Source organism: Oncorhynchus mykiss, chromosome 28 (genome assembly GCF_057628025.1).
Source record: "Oncorhynchus mykiss isolate SJ-2025 chromosome 28, ASM5762802v1, whole genome shotgun sequence".
Taxonomy (NCBI): Eukaryota; Metazoa; Chordata; class Actinopteri; order Salmoniformes; family Salmonidae; genus Oncorhynchus; species Oncorhynchus mykiss.
Window position 1 is genome coordinate 1419593 of NC_143049.1, and position 22147 is coordinate 1441739.

At 43.4% G+C, this 22147-nt stretch overlaps 1 protein-coding gene across 4 annotated transcripts in view; it reads right to left on the reverse strand.

Annotated features, from left to right (window-relative positions):
- LOC110508306 (uncharacterized) overlaps positions 1–22147 on the reverse strand; it is a 101639-nt gene that overhangs the window by 70628 nt on the left and 8864 nt on the right. Inside the window, exons 3-4 of one of the 4 annotated variants that reach the window (XM_090225726.1) lie at positions 18413–18630; positions 16762–18283 (exon numbers count right to left, since the gene is read on the reverse strand). The exons of 2 other annotated variants lie outside the window; for them this stretch is intronic. The gene's annotated coding sequence lies outside the window, so the exon portion shown is untranslated. Of the gene's footprint in view, positions 1–2592; positions 5125–16761; positions 18284–18412; positions 18631–22147 lie in introns of those variants that run through there. One more of the 4 variants, XM_021588720.3, reaches the window with a different exon arrangement.

Below are 22147 nucleotides of genomic sequence, written 5' to 3' on the forward strand. Positions count from 1 at the left end.
ACAGTCAACAGCGTCCCGGCTAGTGCCATGTGTCTGAGGAGATGAATAGAGGAGAGATACTGTATGCAGACAGCCTTGGCTGAGCGGTCAAAGTAGAGTGATTTGTTCAAAGCTTCCGGGGGCTTTATTTGTCTGTGGTATTATCTTTTTATTTTTATTATTTCACCTTTTTTAACCAGGTAGGCAAGTTGAGAACAAGTCTCATTTACAATTTCAACCTGGCTAAGATAAAGCAAAGCAGTTCGACACATACAACAACACAGAGTTACACATGGAGTAAAACAAACATACAGTCAATAATACAATAGAAAAATAAGTCTATATACAATGTCAGCAAATGAGGTGAGATAAGGGAGGTAAAGGCAAAAAAAAGGCCAAGGTGGCGAATTAAATACAATATAGCAAGTTAAACACTGGAATGGTAGATTTGCAGTGGATGAATGTGCAAAGTAGAAATATAAATAATGGGGTGCAAAGGAGCAAAATAAATAAATTAATTAAATACAGTTGGGAAAGAGGTAGTTGTTTGGGCTAAATTATAGATGGGCTATGTACAGGTGCAGTAATCTGTGAGCTGCTCTGACAGCTGGTGCTTAAAGCTAGTGAGGGAGATAAGTGTTTCCAGTTTCAGAGATTTTTGTAGTTCGTTCCAGTCAACTGGAAGGAGAGGCGGCAAAGGAGGAATTGGTTTTGGGGGTGACCAGAGAGATATACCTGCTGGAGCGCGTGCTACAGGTGGGTGGTGCTATGGTGACCAGCAAGTTGAGATAAGGGGGGACTTTACCTAGCAGGGTCTTATAGATGACCTGGAGCCAGTGGGTTTGGCGATGAGTATGAAGCGAGGGCCAGCCAACGAGAAAGCACAGGTCGCAGTGGTGGGTAGTATATGGGGCTTTGGTGACAAGACGGATGGCTCTGTGATAGACTGCATCCAATTTATTGAGTAGGATAATGGAGGCTATTTTGTAAATGACATCGCCAAAGTCGAGGATTGGTAGGATGGTCAGTTTTACGAGGGTATGTTTGGCAGCATGAGTGAAGGATGCTTTGTTGCCAAATAGGAAGCCAATTCTAGATTTAACTTTGGATTGGAGATATTTGATGTGAGTCTGGAAAGAGAGTTTACAGTCTAACCAGACACCTAGGTATTTGTAGTTGTCCACATATTCTAAGTCAGAACCGTCCAGTAGTGATGCTGGAAGGGCGGGCAGGTGCAGGCAGTGATCGGTTGAAAAGCATGCATTTAAATTTACTTGTATTTTAGAGCAGTTGGAGGCAACGGAAGGAGAGTTGTATGGCATTGAAGCTCGTCTGGAGGGTTGTTAATACAGTGTCCAAAGAAGGGCCAGAAGTATACAGAATGGTGTCATCTGCGTAGAGGTGGATCAGAGACTCACCAGCAGCAAGAGCGACATCATTGATGTATACAGAGAAGAAAGTCGGCCCAAGAATTGAACCCTGTGGCACCCCTATAGAGGCTGCCAGAGGCCCGGACAATTGGCCCTCCGATTTGACACACTGAACTCTTTCAGAGAAGTAGTTGGTGTACCAGGCGAGGCAATCATTTGAGAAACCAAGGCTATCGAGTCTGCCGATGAGGATGTGGTGATTGACAGAGTCCCCAAGCCTTGGCCAGGTCGATAAATATGGCTGCACAGTAATGTCTCTTATCGATGGCGGTTATGATGTTGTTTAGGACCTTGAGCGTGGCTGAGGTGCACCCATGACCAGCTCTGAAACCAGATTGCATAGCGGAGAAGGTACGGTGCGATTCGAAATGGTCGGTAATCTGTTTGTTAACTTGGCTTTCGAAGACCTTAGAAAGGCAGGGTAGGAAAGATATAGGTCTGTAGCAGTTTGGGTCTAGAGTGTCACCCCCTTTGAAGAGGGGGATGACCACGGCAGCTTTCCAATCTTTCAGAATCTCAGATGACACGAAGAGAGGTTGAACAGGCTAGTAATAGGGGTTGCAACAATTTCGGCAGACAGTTTTAGAAAGAAAGAGTCCAGATTGTCTAGCCCGGCTGATTTGTATGGGTCCAGATTTTGCAGGTTTTTCAGAACATCAGCTGACTGGATTTGGGAGAAGGAGAAATGGTGCGGGCCTGGGCGAGTTGCTGTGGGGGTTGCAGTGCTGGGGTAGGGGTAGCCAGGTGGAAAGCATGTCCAGGTGTAGAAAAATGCTTATTGAAATTCTCAATTATAGTGGATTTATCGGTGGTGACAGAGTTTTCTATCCTCCGTGCAGTGGGCAGCTGGGAGGAGGTGTTCTTACTCTCCATGGACTTTACAGTGTCCCAAAACCTTTTTGAGTTTGTGTTGCAGGAAGCAAATGTCTGCTTGAAAAAGCTAGCCTTGGCTTTTCTAACTGCCTGTGTACATTGGTTTCTAACTTCCCTGAAAAGTTGCATATCACGGGGGCTGTTCGATGCTAATGCAGAAAGCCATAGGATGTTTTTGTGTTGGTTAAGGGTAGTCAGGTCTGGAGAGACAATTCTAGATTCCAGCATCATGAGGGAGTAAAATTATGTGGATATATTGAAGCTGTAACGGTTTTCTTGTGGTGAAGTAGAGGCGGACCAAAATGCAGCGTGGTGGTTATTCATGTTTAATTTATAAAGACACTATACATGAATAAACTAACAAAACAATAAACGTGCGAAAACCTAAACAGCCCTATCTGGTGCAAACACAGAGACAGGAACAATCACCCACAAAAACCCAACACCAAACAGGCTACCTAAATATGGTTCCCAATCAGAGACAATGACTAACACCTGCCTCTGATTGAGAACCATATCAGGCCAAACATAGAACTAGACAAACTAGACATGTAACATAGAATGCCCACTCAGATCACATCCTGACCAACCAAAACATAGAAACATACAGAGCAAACTATGGTCAGGGTGTGACAGAAGCAACATCTCAAGACATCAGTTAAAACTTGGTCTCAAATGGGTCTTCCAAATGGACAATGACCCCAAACATACTTCCAAAGAGCTAAAGGTTAGCTGATGACCGCCAACCGTGGTTAGCTGAATACTAACCTTAGCCAGTAAACTGGCTAGCTTCTGGCTAGCTTTTGGCTTGCTTCTGGCTAGCTTCTTTTGTGGATTTCAGATTTGAGGTGAATAATACTTTTTTTATATAGATCTATAGAGATCTATATAGATCTTGATCTAGATCAAGCGGATCAAGATCCTGTACCAGCACTGCAGAGAAGTCAGTCAACTTGGCTTTGAAGAAGAGATTTAAATGTTTTATTCTGACCTGGGCCTCCATGGCCTGTCTTTACAAATCAAAATATGTATTTGTGTAAAACAATGCAAAAGAATAGGAGAACTAGAAAAGTCACACAATTTTGAAGTATGAGAGCAACTTAATGACCAAACATGCTTAGCTATTGAATAGGATGAGAGGTGGTTTCTCATCATTTGGAAGATTTCTACATTGTAATTATTTTTTTGCATAAGTGCTTGAATGATAAGGAAACCATATAGAATGTGGTTGAACAGTGCACATTAGTTTCGAACTAATTTGAACATCCAAAAGGTTTTCCCGCAAGTGACTAAAAGTAGGCTACCTCTGCTAAGGGAACCTTAGAACAGATGTGTGTGCGTCTTTGACCTTGTGGCTCTCCCTAATCCTCAGTGGCTTAGGGTCTACTCACAACCTCTCCCCTCTCGCCCCATCACCACACAATTACTCTTTCCAGGACAGTCTGAGCCTGCATCCCTGGTCAAAAGTAGTGCACTACATATGGAATAAATAGGGTGCCATTTTGGACACAGCGTCTGAGACACGGCCAGAGACACGTAACTACTGTGCCGTGTGGCGTTTCTGCGGGTGTGACTAACAGTTTGTAGTGGTACACACTCAGTACATTCGTCATCGGTCAACAGGGCTTGACGTCAACAGAGGAGAAAGAGAGCTGTGGTGAGGGTGGAGGAGACTGGAGTGACAGGAGGAAACAGGGTTTGTAAACCACAGAGAGAGCTGGACACTGAGCAGACTTGGATTCAAATACTATTTGAAATTATTTCAAACACTTTATCTGTGCTTGATTGAGCTTGCGTGGCTTACTGGGCCCAATAGAATAGTTTCAAAACTGTAAAACCCGTCCATCTGGAACTTTAGCCAGGCTAGAGGAAATATCTAAAGAAGTATTTGAAAGATTGCAAGTAGCATTTGAACCTAGGTCTGATATTGAGACACAGAGCTTGACCGTATGTACTGTAGAAACCTAAAAGTAGGGGCAGAGTATCTGGGAGAGAATTGGTGAAGCTCTCAGACAAGACTTAAATAAACAGAGAGACAGAGAGGTTAGCAGGCCTACGTGCAGACGGCTCCAACACACAGCAGTCTGTGCCATGGCATAAAGACAGCAAGAGACATACAGGTTGCGTTCCAAATGACTCCCATCATTGGGCTATGATCAAAAGTAGTGCACTATATAGGGAATAGGGTGTAATTTGGGATGTAGGCAAAGGCAGTTTAGACCCTAGTGCCATGAAATTCAGAGAGTCAAGTGGAGAAGAAACATACTGAGACAGACTACTGTCTTCCATTGGTGCCAAACCAGAACATAAATAATTTCAAATCAAAATCAATGTCCATTATTAGGTCATTGTTGTCTTTTAATCCATACACAATTGTAACAAATGTAAGACATTCAGTTGTCAATCGGAAGTATTTCTATTTGGATGTTTCAGACAGTACAATTTTCTAATATCTCAGAACATTTTAAAATAAATATTTATAAACATGAATATAGATACTATAATCATATAACTTCCAACATCGATTCTCATTTTTCTACAGATTCTTTGGTTGATAACCTTCGTTGTATAATTCAAGTAGGGTTGAGTTATGAATATAATACTTTATTGTCCAACTTGTATCAGAAATGTGTCTTTTTGCTGCTTTAAGTTATATATGTTAGGTTGAAGTGCTTGCTGCATACTGTGTCTCGGGTCCGTGCATCTCATTCTGTAATGTGGAATCCCCTTCCCCTCCTGTCTGTCTAGAGCGTTCACCCTTGGAAATAACCCCATCTTCAGGCCAAACTCTGTCTCTGTGTCCACCACTGACTGAAGTAATCTCTTCACCACGTCAGGGCTCCTGAGGAAGACAACAACACAGCACTTAAAATTGCAATCTACAATACAACTAATGGTCAATGGTAATTTAAATTAATGATATACAGTGCCTAAACCAGGTTTTGCTCTAGAATTTTGCCTGTGCTTAAATTTATTAAGTTTATTTTTATCCTAGACAACCCCCTAGTCCTTGCCGATGACAAGCATACCCATAACATGATGCAACCACCACAATGCTTGAAAATATGTAGAATGGTACTCAGTGATGTGCTGTGTTGGATTTTCCCAAAACATAATGCTTTGTATTCAGTACATAAAGTTAATTTCAGTTCTACATTCTTGCAGTTTTACTTTAGTGCCTTATTGCAAACAGAATGCATGTTTTGGAATATTCTGGACAGGCTTCCTTCTTTTCACTCTGCCATCTAGGTTAGTATAGCCCCCCCTTGGTTTGTGCCGTGGCGGAGATCTTTGTGGGCTATACTTGGCCTTGTCTCAGGATGGTAAGTTGGTGGTTGAAGATATCCCTCTAGTGGTGTGGGGGCTGTGCTTCGGCAAAGTGGGTGGGGTTATATCCTTCCTGTTTGGCCCTGTCCGGGAGTATCATCGGATGGGGCCACAGTGTCTCCTGACCCCTCCTGTCTTAGCCTCCGGTATTTATGCTGCAGCAGTTTATGTGTCTGGGGGCTAGGGTCAGTTTGTTATATCTGGAGTACTTCTCCTGTCTTATCCGGTGTCCCAAATTAATTTAAGTATGCTCTGTCTAATTCTCTCTTTCTCTCTTTCTTTCTCTCTCTCGGAGGACCTGGGACCTAGGTAGCCTCAGGACTACCTGGCATGATGACTCCTTGCTGTCCCCAGTCCACCTGGCCGTGCTGCTGCTCCAGTTTCAACTGTTCTGCCTGCGGCTATGGAATCCTGACCTGTTCACCGGACGTGCTACCTGTCCCAGGCCTGCTGTTTTCAAATCTCTATAGGCAGCAGGAGTGGTAGAGATACTCTTAATGATCGGCTATGAAAAGCCAACTGACATTTACTCCTGAGGTGCTGACTTGCTGCACCCTCGACAACTACTGTGATTATTATTATTTGACCATGCTTGTCATTTATGAACATTTGAACATCTTGGCCATGTTCGGTTAAAATCTCCACCCGGCACAGCCAGAAGAGGACTGGCCACCCCTCATAGCCTGGTTCCTCTCTAGGTTTCTTCCTAGGCTTTGGCCTTTCTAGGGAGTTTTTCCTAGCCACCGTGCTTCTACACCTGCATTGCTTGCTCTTTTGGGTTTTAGGCTGGGGTTCTGTACAGCACTTTGAGATATCAGCTGATGTCAAAGGGCTATATAAATACATTTGATTTGATTTGATTTATTGTGGAGAAACAACAAGGTTTCTCCTATCACAGCCATTAAACGCTGTAAAATTAATCTTTGTGGTGAATGGGTGTATTGTTACACTATTCAAAGTGTAATTAATCACTTCACCATGCTCAAACGGATATAACTGCTTTTTCTTTTTTTACCCATCAACCAATAGGTAGGCCCTTCATTGTGAGGGATTGGAAAACCTTCCTGGTCTTTATGGTTGAATCTGTGTTTGAAATTCACTGCTCGACTAAGGGACAATTGTATGTGTGGGGGTACAGAGATGAGGTAGTCATTCAAAAAATCATGTTAAACACTATTAATGCACACAGAGTTCATGCAACTTATTATGTGACTTGTTAAGCAAACTGTTACTCCCTGAACTTATTAAGGCTTGCCATAAGAAAGGATACTTAATGACTCAAGACATTTCAGCCTTTCATTATTTATGAATTAGTAAAAATTATTAAACATAATTCCACTTTGACATTATGGGGTATTGTGTGTAGGCCAGTGACAAAAAAATTGACATTTAATCAATTTTAAATTCAGGCTGTAACAATAAAATGTGGAAAAAGTCAAGGGGTGTTAATACTTTCTGAAGGCACTGTTTTGGTTAAAAACATAACAAATTACCAATTGTGGCTTTACATTCTGTATCAAGAGCATCTGCCCAGAAGGGTTGAGGTCAATTCCATTTAAATTCTTACAATTTCAGCTTACCTGCTGAATTGAATTGACCCTGTTCCCCAGTGAAGCCAATAAATTGATATACATTTAACCCCCTAGAGTCTATTGACACACGAGTGCACAAATCTATGTAACATAATAAAAAAATTAACATCAAAATCCGTCAGTTTAAGCTAGAGCTGTCATGTTTTTGCATGGGCTGCTACTCAATCCACAGCATCCACCTATGTCGCCCTTCTGCATCTGTGGTGGAAAGTGGCAGTTTACAGCTCTGTTTGTCAGACTAGGAGATTCCAAAAATCGGTCTTCTCATGAAAATGTCTGTAGCATCCGAAAGGTTTAGCCTACACACTAATACAGTGTCCGTTAAAAGCGCAGAGAGCATCATGAAGAACAAGAAACACACCAGGCAGGTCCGAGATACTGTTGTGAAGAAGTTTAAAGCCGGAGTTGGACACAAAAAGATTTCCCAAGCTTTAAACATCCCAAGGAGCACTGTGCAAGCGATAATGTTGAAATGGAAGGAGTATCAGACCACTGCAAATCTACCAAGACCTGGCCGTCCCTCTAAACTTTCAGCTCATACAAGGAGAAGACTGATCAGAGACGCAGCCAAGAGGCCCATGATCACTCTGGATGAACTGCAGAGATCTACAGCTGAGGTGGGAGACTCTGTCCATAGGACAACAATCAGTCGTATATTGCACAAATCTGGCCTTTATGGAAGAGTGGCAAGAAGAAAGCCATTTCTTAAAGATATCCATAAAAAGTGTCGTTTAAAGTTTGCCACAAGCCACCTGGGAGACACACCAAACATGTGGAAGAAGGTGCTCTGGTCAGATGAAACCAAAATTGAACTTTTTGGCAACAATGCAAAACGTTATGTTTGGCGTAAAAGCAACACAGCTCATCACCCTGAACACACCATCTCCACTGTCAAACATGGTGGTGGCAGCATCATGGTTTGGGCCTGCCTTTCTTCAGCAGGGACAGGGAAGATGGTTAAAATTGATGGGAAGATGGATGGAGCCAAATACAGGACCATTCTGGAAGAAAACCTGATGGAGTCTGCAAAAGACCTGAGACTGGGACGGAGATTTGTCTTCCAACAAGACAATGATCCAAAACATAATGCAAAATCTACAATGGAATGGTTCAAAAATAAACATATCCAGGTGTTAGAATGGCCAAGTCAAAGTCCAGACCTGAATCCAATCGAGAATCTGTGGAAAGAACTGAAAACTGCTGTTCACAAATGCTCTCCATCCAACCTCACTGAGCTCGAGCTGTTTTGCAAGGAGGAATGGGAAAAAATGTCAGTCTCTCGATGTGCAAAACTGATAGAGACATACCCCAAGCGACTTACAGCTGTAATTGCAGCAAAAGGTGGCGCTACAAAGTATTAACTTAAGGGGGCTGAATAACTTTGCACGCCCAATTTTTCAGTTTTTGATTTGTTAAAAAAGTTTGAAATATCCAATAAATGTCGTTCCACTTCATGATTGTGTCCCACTGGTTGTTGATTCTTCACAAAAAAATATAGTTTTATATCTTTATGTTTGAAGCCTGAAATGTGGCAAAAGGTCGCAAAGTTCAAGGGGGCCGAATACTTTTGCAAGGCACTGTATGTCAGCTTGGAACTTCCCCTCCCAACGCCTTAGACTTTTAAGAATGTATTTCTCCTTCCATAAAGGCATTTCTGTATTGTATAGTCTTTAATTAAGTAGTGATGGAAACCTAGATAGTGTCAAGGAGGATGAACTCATAGGTTAAGTATGTGTCCTTGTTGTTCAGCCTTGCTACTGTAGATGGAGGAGTAGGAATATAAGATAAAAGGTCATGCCTGCAATGTATAAATCCAATATGAGTCCAATTAAATCTCTGCCTGTTATTTCTTTCATCCAAGGCTAATCATACAAATACAATATGTGTGTCATGTATTGTCATGTTGTGTCTTGTTTCTGTCCTCTCCCTTCACCCTGTCTCCCTCTGCTGGTCGTTATTAGGTTACCTTTTCTCCCCCTCTTTCCCCCAGCTGTTCCTTGTCTCCTCCTAACTACCTCGTCACCCCTTTTCCCACCTGTTCCCTTTTTCCCTCTGATTAGTCCTCTATATCTCTCTCTGTTTTTGTTCCTGTCTTTGTCGGATTCTTGTTTGTGTTTTTCATGCCTGAACCAGACTATCGTCATGTTTGCTGCAACCTTGTCCTGTCCTGTCGGAATCTGCCGGTCCATCTGAGCCTACCTATGTTTTGTTATTAAAGAAGTTCTGTTTACGTTAATTCGCTTTTGGGTCCTCATTCACGCACCGTAACAGAAGAATCCGACCAAGAATGGACCCAGCGACTTCGGATCCTCTCCACTCAGCCGTTGAGATCCAGGGAGCGATGCTAGGCAGACACGAGCAGGAATTGTCTGCTGCTCGACATGCCGTTGAGACCCTGGCCACCCAAGTCTCCAACCTCACAGAACAGGTTCACCATCTCCGCCTCGATCCACCGGCCACTTCCAGGGCTTTCGAATCTCCGGAGCCCAGAATCAATAACCCGCCGTGTTACTCTGGGGAGCCCACTGAATGCCGCTCGTTCCTCACCCAGTGTGATATTGTGTTTTCTCTCCAGCCCAACACTTACTCCAGGAGCACTGCTCGTGTCGCCTACGTCATATCTCTCCTTACTGGACGGGCTCGTGAGTGGGGCACGGCAATCTGGGAGGCAAGGGCTGAGTGTACTAACCAGTATCAGGACTTTAAGGAGGAGATGATACGGGTTTTTGATCGATCTGTTTTTGGGGAGGAGGCTTCCAGGGCCCTGTCTTCCCTATGTCAAGGTAATCGATCCATAACAGACTACTCTATTGAGTTTCGCACTCTTGCTGCCTCCAGTGGCTGGAACGAGCCGGCTTTGCTCGCTCGTTTTCTGGAGGGTCTCCGCGCAGAGGTAAAGGATGAGATTCTCTCCCGGGAGGTTCCTTCCAGCGTGGATTCCTTGATTGAACTCGCTATTCGCATTGAGCGACGGGTTGATCTTCGTCACCGAGCTCGTGGAAAGGAGCTCACGTTCTCCGTTGCCCCCCTCTCCGCATCACTACCATCTTCCTCTGCCGGCTCGGGTGCTGAGCCTATGCAGCTGGGAGGTATCCGCATCTCGACTAAGGAGAGGGAACGGAGAATCACCAACCGCCTCTGTCTCTATTGCGGTTCTGCTGGTCATTTTGTCACTTCATGTCCAGTAAAAGCCAGAGCTCATCAGTAAGCGGAGGGCTACTGGTGAGCGCTACTACTCCTGTCTCTCCTTCAAGATCCTGCAATACCTTGTCGGTCCATCTACGCTGGACCGGTTCGTCAGCTTCCTGCAGTGCCTTAATAGACTCTGGGGCGGAGGGCTGTTTTATGGACGAGACCTGGGCTCGGGAACATGACATTCCTCTCAGACAGTTAAGGGAGTCCACGGCCTTGTTCGCCCTGGATGGTAGTCCTCTCCCCAGGATTCAGCGTGAGACGCTACCTTTAACCCTCACTGTTTCTGGTAATCATAGCGAAACCATTTCTTTTTTAATTTTTCGTTCACCTTTTACACCTGTTGTTTTGGGCCATCCCTGGCTAGTTTGTCATAATCCTTCCATTAATTGGTCTAGTAATTCTATCCTCTCCTGGAACGTCTCTTGTCATGTGAAATGTTTAATGTCTGCTATCCCTCCTGTTTCCTCTGTCTCTTCTTCACAGGAGGAGCCTGGTGATTTGACAGGGGTGCCGGAGGAATATCACGATCTGCGCACGGTGTTCAGTCGGTCCAGGGCCACCTCTCTTCCCCCACACCGGTCGTATGATTGTAGTATTGATCTCCTTCCGGGAACCACTCCCCCCCGGGGTAGACTATACTCTCTGTCGGCTCCCGAACGTAAGGCTCTCGAAGATTATTTGTCTGTAGCTCTTGCCGCCGGTACCATAGTCCCCTCCTCCTCTCCCGCCGGAGCGGGGGTTTTTTTTGTTAAGAAGAAGGACGGGTGCCTGCGCCCCTGCATAGATTATCGAGGGCTGAATGACATAACAGTGAAGAATCGTTATCCGCTTCCTCTTATGTCTTCAGCCTTCGAGATCCTGCAGGGAGCCAGGTTTATCACTAAGTTGGACCTTCGTAACGCTTACCATCTCGTGCGCATCAAGGAGGGGGACGAGTGGAAGACGGCGTTTAACACTCCGTTAGGGCACTTTGAATACCGGGTTCTTCCTTTCGGCCTCGCTAACGCTCCAGCTGTCTTTCAGGCATTAGTCAATGATGTCCTGAGAGACATGCTGAACATCTTTGTTTTCGTTTACCTTGACGATATCCTGATTTTTTCACCGTCACTCCAGATTCATGTTCAGCACGTTCGACGTGTCCTCCAGCGCCTTTTAGAGAATTGTCTTTTTGTGAAGGCTGAGAAGTGCTCTTTTCATGCCTCCTCCGTCACATTTCTCGGTTCTGTTATTTCCGCTGAAGGCATTAAGATGGATCCCGCTAAGGTTCAAGCTGTCATTGATTGGCCCGTCCCTAAGTCACGCGTCGAGCTGCAGCGCTTTCTCGGCTTCGCGAACTTCTATCGTCGTTTCATCCGTAATTTCGGTCAGGTGGCAGCTCCTCTCACAGCCCTTACTTCTGTCAAGACGTGCTTTAAGTGGTCCGTTTCCGCCCAGGGAGCTTTTGATCTCCTCAAGAATCGTTTTACATCCGCACCTATCCTTGTTACACCTGACGTCACTAGACAGTTCGTTGTCGAGGTTGACGCGTCAGAGGTGGGCGTGGGAGCCATTCTTTCTCAGCGCTCCCTCTCTGACGACAAGGTCCACCCTTGCGCGTATTTTTCTCATCGCCTGTCGCCGTCGGAACGTAACTATGATGTGGGAAACCGCGAACTGCTCGCCATCCGCTTAGCCCTAGGCGAATGGCGACAGTGGTTGGAGGGGGCGACCGTTCCTTTTGTCGTTTGGACTGACCATAGGAACCTTGAGTACATCCGTTCTGCCAAACGACTTAATGCGCGTCAGGCGCGCTGGGCGCTGTTTTTCGCTCGTTTCGAGTTCGTGATTTCTTATCGTCCGGGCTCTAAGAACACCAAGCCTGATGCTTTATCTCGTCTCTTCAGTTCTTCAGTAGCCTCCACTGACCCCGAGGGGATTCTCCCTGAGGGGCGTGTTGTCGGGTTGACTGTCTGGGGAATTGAGAGGCAGGTAAAGCAAGCACTCACTCAAACTCCGTCGCCGCGCGCTTGTCCTAGGAACCTTCTTTTCGTTCCCGTTCCTACTCGTCTGGCCGTTCTTCAGTGGGCTCACTCTGCCAAGTTAGCCGGCCATCCTGGCGTTCGGGGTACGCTTGCTTCCATTCGCCAGCGTTTTTGGTGGCCCACCCGGGAGCATGACACGCGTCGCTTCGTGGCTGCTTGTTCGGTCTGCGCGCAGACTAAGTCCGGTAACTCCCCTCCTGCCGGCCGTCTCAGGCCGCTTCCCATTCCCTCTCGACCGTGGTCTCACATCGCCTTAGATTTTGTCACCGGACTGCCTTCGTCAGCGGGGAAGACTGTTATTCTTACGGTTGTCGACAGGTTCTCTAAGGCGGCTCATTTTATTCCCCTTGCTAAGCTTCCTTCTGCTAAAGAGACGGCACAAATCATCATCGAGAATGTTTTCAGAATTCATGGCCTTCCGTCAGACGTCGTTTCGGACAGAGGTCCGCAATTCACGTCTCAATTTTGGAGGGAGTTTTGCCGTTTGATTGGGGCTTCCGTCAGTCTCTCTTCCGGCTTTCACCCCCAGTCTAACGGTCAAGCAGAACGGGCCAATCAGACTATTGGTCGCATCTTACGCAGTCTTTCTTTTCGCAACCCTGCGTCTTGGTCAGAACAGCTCCCCTGGGCAGAATACGCCCACAACTCGCTTCCTTCGTCTGCGACCGGGCTATCTCCTTTTCAGAGTAGCCTCGGGTACCAGCCTCCGCTGTTCTCATCTCAGTTCGCCGAGTCCAGCGTCCCCTCCGCTCAGGCTTTTGTCCAACGTTGCGAGCGCACCTGGAAGAGGGTCAGGTCTGCACTTTGCCGTTATAGGGCGCAGACTGTGAGAGCTGCTAATAAGCGTAGAACTAAGAGTCCTAGATATTGTCGCGGTCAGAGAGTTTGGCTCTCCACTCAGAACCTTCCCCTTAAGACCGCTTCTCGCAAGTTGACCCCGCGGTTCATTGGTCCGTTCCGTATTTCTCGGATCATTAATCCTGTCGCAGTGCGACTTCTTCTTCCGCGATATCTTCGTCGCGTCCACCCGGTCTTCCATGTCTCCTGTGTCAAGCCCGTTCTTCGCGCCCCCGCTCGTCTTCCCCCCCCCCCCCCATCCTTGTCGAGGGCGCACCCATCTACAGGGTCCGTAGGATTTTGGACATGCGTCCTCGGGGCCGTGGTCATCAGTACCTAGTAGATTGGGAGGGGTACGGTCCTGAGGAGAGGAGTTGGGTTCCCTCTCGGGACGTGCTGGACCGTGCGCTGATCGATGATTTCCTCCGTTGCCGCCAGGTTTCCTCCTCGAGTGCGCCAGGAGGCGCTCGGTGAGTGGGGGGGTACTGTCATGTATTGTCATGTTGTGTCTTGTTTCTGTCCTCTCCCTTCACCCTGTCTCCCTCTGCTGGTCGTTATTAGGTTACCTTTTCTCCCCCTCTTTCCCCCAGCTGTTCCTTGTCTCCTCCTAACTACCTCGTCACCCCTTTTCCCACCTGTTCCCTTTTTCCCTCTGATTAGTCCTCTATATCTCTCTCTGTTTTTGTTCCTGTCTTTGTCGGATTCTTGTTTGTGTTTTTCATGCCTGAACCAGACTATCGTCATGTTTGCTGCAACCTTGTCCTGTCCTGTCGGAATCTGCCGGTCCATCTGAGCCTACCTATGTTTTGTTATTAAAGAAGTTCTGTTTACGTTAATTCGCTTTTGGGTCCTCATTCACGCACCGTAACAATGTGCTTTTGAGGACAGCAGAGAAGAGGAGCGATAATAGATAAAAAAGAAAATATCTATAGTAAAATGAGTCCTATATCGATATAACCTGAAAGGCCACTCAGCAAGGACGAAGCCACTGCTCCAAAAAAACGGCCACAAAAAAGCCAGACTACGGTTGGCAACTGCACATGGGGGCAAAGATTGTACTTTTGGGAGAAATGTCCTCTGGTCTGTTGAAACAAAAATAGAACTGTTTGGCCATAATGACCATCGTTATGTTTGGAGGAAAAATGGGGAGGCTTGCAATCTGAAGAACACCATCCCAACCGTGAAGCACATGGGTGGCAGCATCATGTTGTAGGGGTGCTTTGCTGCAGGAGGGACTGGTGCACTTCACAAAATAGATGGCATCATGAGGAACTAAAATTATGTGGATATATTGAAGCAGCATCTCAAGACATCAGTCAGGAAGTTAATACTTGGTCTCAAATGGGTCTTCCAAATGGACAATGACCCCAAACATACTTCCAAAGTTGTGGCAAAATGGCTTAATTAAGGACAACAAATGAATTGTCATAAAGTAACATTTTAAAGAAAACCTTCACCTAGATACTTATTTGGTGAAAGCCACAGGACTTTAAAAATAATGAATTAAACAACCATGTCCCTCTTACTAACAATTTAGTCATGGGTGGTAACTTCACAATTCACTCAAAAAGAAAAGGCACCATATGAAATATGCAATTTAGGATTTACACCATACATTGTTAAAACAACATCCAAAATGACTTGCTGCAACAGTGTTTTGTTTAACACTAATAGCAGTTAACTTTAGATCAACACTAGTGTTGAATATAAATAACATTGTGAGTGTTACTTACCCCATAGTGTTACATTTCAGTAACACTGGCAAGTGTACTGCAGTGTTAATTTTTTACATTGCAGAGTTTTACGTTAACACTCAATATTAACACTATAATCAGAATACTGTAGACTAGCACCATATGTTGCCTGAGATGGTGAATGCACTCTTTACTGTAAGTGTAAGTTTAACACTGCAAAATGTATTGCGTAGAAAATAACCATAGTTGTGTACTTACAAGCGATTTACAAGAAACAATTTCTACAAAAAAAGTCGATCTACTTCTCCATTATTTCAAAGCCTATTTTCAAAGCTTTAACCAGAAGTCACAGGCCTTTTCTCCCTGGAAGCTGTTCTTTATATCCACACCGTCTTTGACTCTCGCCATGTTGAACAAGTCTAGAACTGCTCATGTTTATGTGACCATCTCAAATATAACAAGCTAGCTTTTGGTTTGCCTCATTCTGCTCTGATATCTGTCCAAAGGCTTTATGATTAAAACCAGATTGTGCTTGCCCAACTCACAGACACAAGGTACAGGCCAGAAAAAAATAGATTGCAGTTACACACATTCTGCACAAGAGGGAAGTACAGTATCTTCACAAAAGGGAACGCTCACTCTCTCTTTCTCTCTCATTATTTTATTTTTGGTTCCAGTTGATAAGCTAGAAAATTGTTCAATGTGGTATAGAAGCGTGAAAACTGACACATAACTTTTCATGCTGAAAAAAACTCATATTGTGCCATTTTAGCCAAGCCTCAGGTTGGCTTGTAGCACCATTTGTGAATATACATTTATACATATACATTTACCTGTATTGACATGTTGAGTCTACATGGCCCCAACAATAGCTTTAAATGTTTGTATTGGTTTGGGGAACACATTCAATCAACCAACAGCATATGGCCTTTGTTTTTTCCTTCATGATCGCAACAATTATGAATAACCATCAGAAAACTCAGTATAATGTTGATATTTTCACTTTTAAAGTGGTGTGTTAAATACAAAGTTTCATACTGCTTATATATTATATATACCATGGCACTTTTAAGAAATGTGACATGAAATCTGATGTCCCTTTATGTTAAGATCACAAAACTTTTACAAAAAGCCAGTATATGTTCAAATAAATATATCCAGCTACAGTGTACATATTTAACCAATTACACTCTAGGATAACAGTTTTACAAAATGGCCAACCAGCTCCATGGGTGTAAAAGTGTAAAAGGTGACTTTGTATTTAATACACAACTTTGAAAGTGAATGAGAGTCGAGAAGCAAATTCAGGGAGTGAGTTTTTTTATAAATAAATGAAACAAACACGTAACACAAACAACGCATAGACATGACCCAAGAACTGAAACAATGACGCCTTGGGAAGGGACCAAAGGGAGTGACATATATAGGGCAGTTATATGAAGTCCAGGTGAGTGTCAATATGCGCTGATTCGCGTAACGATGGTGACAAGTGTGCGCCATAACGAGCAGCCTGGTAACCTAGAGGCCGGAGAGGGAGCACACCTGACAGTGAAAATATAAAAATCTTACTACAATTTTTTATGTTTTTTAAATCAGTTGCGATCATAAGTAAAAAATTACATAAAAAGGCCTTATGGTGTTGGTTTATGGAATGTGTTCCCCAAACCAATACAACACTTTCAAGCTATTTTGGGGCCATGTAGACCCAACACAGGGGAAGCGTTGACCCAAACATCAATAAATTTAGGGTACTAGGGGGTAACTAGCCCCCTGGGGTAACTGCTCGCACCACTGTAATTCATATTAAGATCACTTTCCCTGGCTGCCACTGCTTTTGCTCAACAAAAAATGTCCTCTGTGTCATCATAGCTTTTGGAGATATTTCAACAAAATAATTTTGTGATAAGTTTATCAAATTTTTTTACATTTTGAAAAAGTTATCGATATATTCCAATGAAGTAAGATCTATAATTTGTTTTTAAATATACAAGTAGGAATGATAAATAATCCACTTGTAAATTAGTAAAATGTAAAATTAGTAAAATGTTGGATGAGTGTGTCGTGTCTGTGACTATCATTGTGTAGTCTTAACATTCTGTAAACTCCCCTTGTCCGAAGGGTAAAAAATGACCCGCCTTCGCTCAACCCCTAAAATAAAGCGCTTAAATGAATTTTAAACCACAAATCGATTTTGCATGAAGAAATGTCCTGTCATTCATCACAAACTTGGTGAATATCTGGGTTTTCCCTCTTCACAATGCAGAAAGACTGCATTTAGTCAGTGGACACTCCTCGTTTTTATTACAACACACCTGTCATATTTGTTTTCTTTACTAAAGTAGAGGTTTACAATTATTATTATTATTGCTAAAGGTACTGCATAGGTCAACTCTAATTAGCACATGTAGGACAGTATGCAAGTGTGTGTGCATGGACTTTGCATATGTATTTCTAACATGTGCAGCACATAGTATTTGTTTTACAGTCATTCTTTAGGGGCAGAATTGGCAACTCCTCCTCTAGCCTGTCCCAGCTGCAGCCTCAGGTGGATCAGGACAGGATTCAGTCCCCTGAACAGCTTTCACAAGCGCTGCAGAGGCTGCTGTGGGGGGAGACACTCCCTTCTTTGAATGTGTGGGGTTATAAGTGCCTTTCCCAGCTGCTCCATGAACACTCTCCTCTTGTTCCGCTTATCAGGCATCCAGGTAGGGTTGATCTTGTTCCATATCACGAAGGCATTGTATGAGGACACTTCAATTATGTTATGGAAGATAACCAGGGGCCAGCGGGCAGTCATCCTCCTGAAGCTGTAAATTCCAATCGCCTTGTCCCGGTTGTCCACTCCTCCTTGGTTGTGGTTGTAGTCCAGGATGATGGCTGCCCTCACGATCATTGATCTCAGCCGTTTTGTGCAGTGTGCTCAGGAGGACCACATTCTTGTTCCTCTTTGGGAGGTAAGAAACTAGAGTGGTGGAGGAGGTGAAGGCAAACTTTGATGAGAAGGCATCTCTCCCCCTTGTTGTGAGGAGTGCAGGGGGGAGCTCAGGCTTGTTTTTTCTAACTGTGCCAACCTTGTGATCTTCCTCTTCCGGAGCTGCTGGCTGAGTTCATAAGAGGTGAAGAAATTGTCACACGTGACATTTTGCCCCCTCGGTCCATCTGTCACATCAAGCACGACGCGCATCCCCTGGTTCTTCTCTGGGCCTCCTCTGAATGGCCTCCCTGTGTAGACTTGCATCTTCCAAGCGTAGCTGGATTGTGCATCACAGGTCACCCATATCTTGATGCCATACTTTGCTGGCTTGCTGGGCATATACTGTCGGAAAGGACAGCGACTTTTTGACAAAATAGATTACTATCAGTGTCACAGAAAACAATCACATAAATCAATTATATTACAGCAATACATAATAAAATGAACAGTGAAAATCACTTACATTACAGATATGAAAATAAAAATGTACCTTTGAATGGAACCAGTTGCTGCTCCTGTTTCTTCAGGCCCAAGGTTGTAGAGGCATGACAGACACTCCACCCACTTCTCCCAGACCTCTTATGGCTGCCAGTTTGTCTCTCACACGTCTTGCAGGTCTTGACTCACGGTTATCAAATTGTTGCATTCTTGAGAAAGTGTGAAAGGCTTTCGGTGGCATCGTGGCACAGAAAATTGCCATTCCACTCTCTGCATCCCAGATGATTCATTCCCAAATGGAGGAATATTGTTTGAATGGAGAGAACATCGTGTTGGACTGGTAAGTTCTTCTCATGCTAATGCCATCATTTGAAATTAATAATATTAAATATTATTTGTTAAATGAAATAGCCTATTTGAGGCTGTTGAGGGGAGGGCAGGCCCACAACAATGGCCAAAGTGAAATGGAGACAGTAGATACAGCTGGTCTGTTGTATTATAATAGAGACAGTAGATCTAGCTGAAATGTCATAATATAAATGAGACAGTAGATCTAGCAGGTCTATAATAATATATTCAACCTTATGTTCACTGTACTCTATATATATCTGTTTATTATACCTGTTGATACAGGGCTCATATGTGAAACTATTCTTACTGAAATTTTTTTTTCACAGTGACACTGACTCCGAATGGGAGCCCCCAGTGCCAAGGTGTCCATCCCCCACTGAAGCTGGTTCATCCAGGTCCTGCCACAAGTGGTGTTCATCTGCCCAAATTTATTTATGCAGGCATGGATGTGCCTCAGGGCCAAAAGGGCACAGCATGGAGGCGTCGCTGTGTTCTTTGCAGAATGAGGTCCCCCATCACCTGCACTACATGCTTGGTGACCCTCTGCTTTACAGCAGAAAGAGACTGCTATGGCTCCTGGCATCAGCAGCACAATATTGTGTAGAGGACTGAGGGTCTTCCAAATATTGAAATTGTTATTTTTTAAATGTATCTATTTTTTTCATTTTTTTTTTCTCCATTTTTTTTGGGGGGGGGGTGTTAGAATAACATTTTGGTATTTTGTATATAGTTATTCCATTCAAAATGTATAACTTCACCAATTTGGCCACTTGGGTACATTTGGGCTACTTGTGTGGGACACCGGGGTGACTTCATGATAAATGTCATGTAGCACACTCATTTTGGAAGTTATCATTCTGAAACTTTGCACAAGTACTGTTGCCCTCTTATGTTTTTCACTAAAATTGTCCGCATCATCCTATCTGAATGTTTGTTTTATCTTGTTCATTTTAAAGATGATGATACAACAATAAAAATAAAAAACGTATGTTTTTTTCATTGTATTATCTAAACCAGATCTATTGTGTTACATTCAATTCACATTTACACAAACTTCAGAGTGTTTTCTTTCAAATGGTACCAAGAATATGCATATCCTTGGTTCTGTGCCTGAGCTACAGGCAGTTAGATTTGGGTATGTTTTCAGGCAGAAGTTGAAAAAAGTAGGGGTGGGCTCTAAGAGGTTTTAAGTCAGAGAATGCCGGGACAGAGTCCCCACGTTGGAACGGCTACAATTTTATAGGCCATCGGAGACCATACAGCTGTAGTTTTGGCTACTCGTCTGGAAATGGTTCAACTCGGAGACTATCGATCACTACAGAATAAGAGCAAATCTTAGACATACAATTACTGGTCTGCAGCTAGAAATTACGTAAGTCTAGAACGAGAATACCGACAACCGCCGAAGCATCGATTCTATAAGAACATTTCCGAAATGTACTCTGAAGTACCCATTCTAACCACCTACAACTACGAAAGACATTGTGTCTTCTGGGAAAGTTTACCAGAGACTCTGATGAACTCTACAGGACAAGCGACTGTTTTCTACGGAGAGACAACAACGACATGGTGTAAATATATACATTTAAATTATTCTCGAATAAGCGGCCGTTCATGTGCAAAGGATTAGCATTTCAATGATTATAATTATCCACTTGGTGTAGTGAATCCGTTTTCTCTGTCTCGCTCTCTCAGTCCCCACCCTTTTCCTTCGTCTACCAAGCTGCCATATCGGCTTCGTCCGCGGGGACTTTTTCTTTGTATCATGTAGAACCCAAATATCTACTGTTTGTTTGTTATGTAATACTGTGTGATTATTTAGTTAGCTAGTAAATAAATCATTAGGTCAACATGTATATTGCTGATTCATTATGGAAACTAGGGTTTGTGCAGATGTCCAAGGGTTTGCACTGTTCACTAATAAGAACTGATGAGGTAATAATAATAATTCATTAATAAGTGACTGTTTTGATAAGATATGAAAATATCTGAAGAGTCAATTCGGGAAATAGAGACTTCCTAGTTAATTAAAGTTTACATGATTAGTTTAATCACGTAATAATAATTACACATAGAGGATTGATTTGATAAAATAAGTCTTCACATTTAACCCTTGTGTTGTCGAAAGGGTAAAAAATTACCTGCCACTATGTTTAACTGATAATAATTGTTGGGCAGCCCTGTGGTAGACTCTCTCCCTCAATACTGCATGGCAGTTTCTACCAGGTATTTATGACCTGTCGTAAAGTCATAACATTTGTGGTGGGGAGAGTGAGAGAGGGGGGAGCCATGATATACACCCCCAAAATGTTACGAATGTGTTTCTACCTGTCTTTTAGAAAATGACTGGCCCAGTTATTGCTAGTTTATGCTAGCTTGCTAGCTAGCAACTTCACTAGCAGAAAATGCTAGCCAGCTAGCTAGTTAGCCTAAGCTGCTAGGAGTGCTAGCTAGCAACCTTACTATCAGATCGTCTGAGGTAATTCAAAAGATAACATAACTTAATTGCAGTTGTAAATGTTTACACTAGTGACTGATAGCTTCACAGTTGATGTTACTTTATAACCTTTTAGCTATTTTACACAGCATTTTATGTTATGTAGGTAGATAGCTAGCTATGTTTTTAAGAGAGCTTTTCAATTGGCATCTCTCCCCCTGTTTTCAGTCACAGGTGGGGACTGGATTGGTGGGCTCATGAGGGGTGCTCCAATTTTACTGGGGATAGCTTTATTTGGGACCTATGTACAATTTAGAATTGTGCAATAGCAGAGCATAAGAAAGTTGCCACATCAATGTTACACTGAGTTAATTAGTTAAGTTATTGTATGAAATGTTATATTCCAATGTCATTTAATAGTTTTGGTTATATTCCATTCCAATATTATATTCCAACTATTGAAAACCTTTTGATCCTGAAAATCATTTTTAAAGACTGCTGGGTTTTAAATCTTGCATAATTCAAATAATATTAGGTGCATTTGTACATAATGGATTGTGTCGAACATTTTCACAATTGGCCTACAGGGGGCGTTATATACCGACCCAGGGCTTTGATGAATGGCATTATATCAGGTGTTGTTAAGTGTTAAAAATTATAAAAGTGTGCCAATTTTCACGCTTCTTTACCAAATCGAACAATATTGTATTTTTTGGGACCTTATCTACTCAAATATTTATACGTGGTGGTGTAAATCTCTGCAGCCATTTAGACACGTGTTCTGGAATTCTTAATTTGTGATGTTTGATGGTGGTCAATTAGATCTTTCATGTGTGACACAATCTTTATAAATATTATATCTGTGAATGATAGTAAGATAAATGTGTCAGGGAGTTATTTTGTAGTCCCGCAATGCTCAGATATATATTGACTCATGACTGTTATACTATAAATACTTAGTGACATTCGTTTCCACTATCAATCTCAGATGTCAGTGTC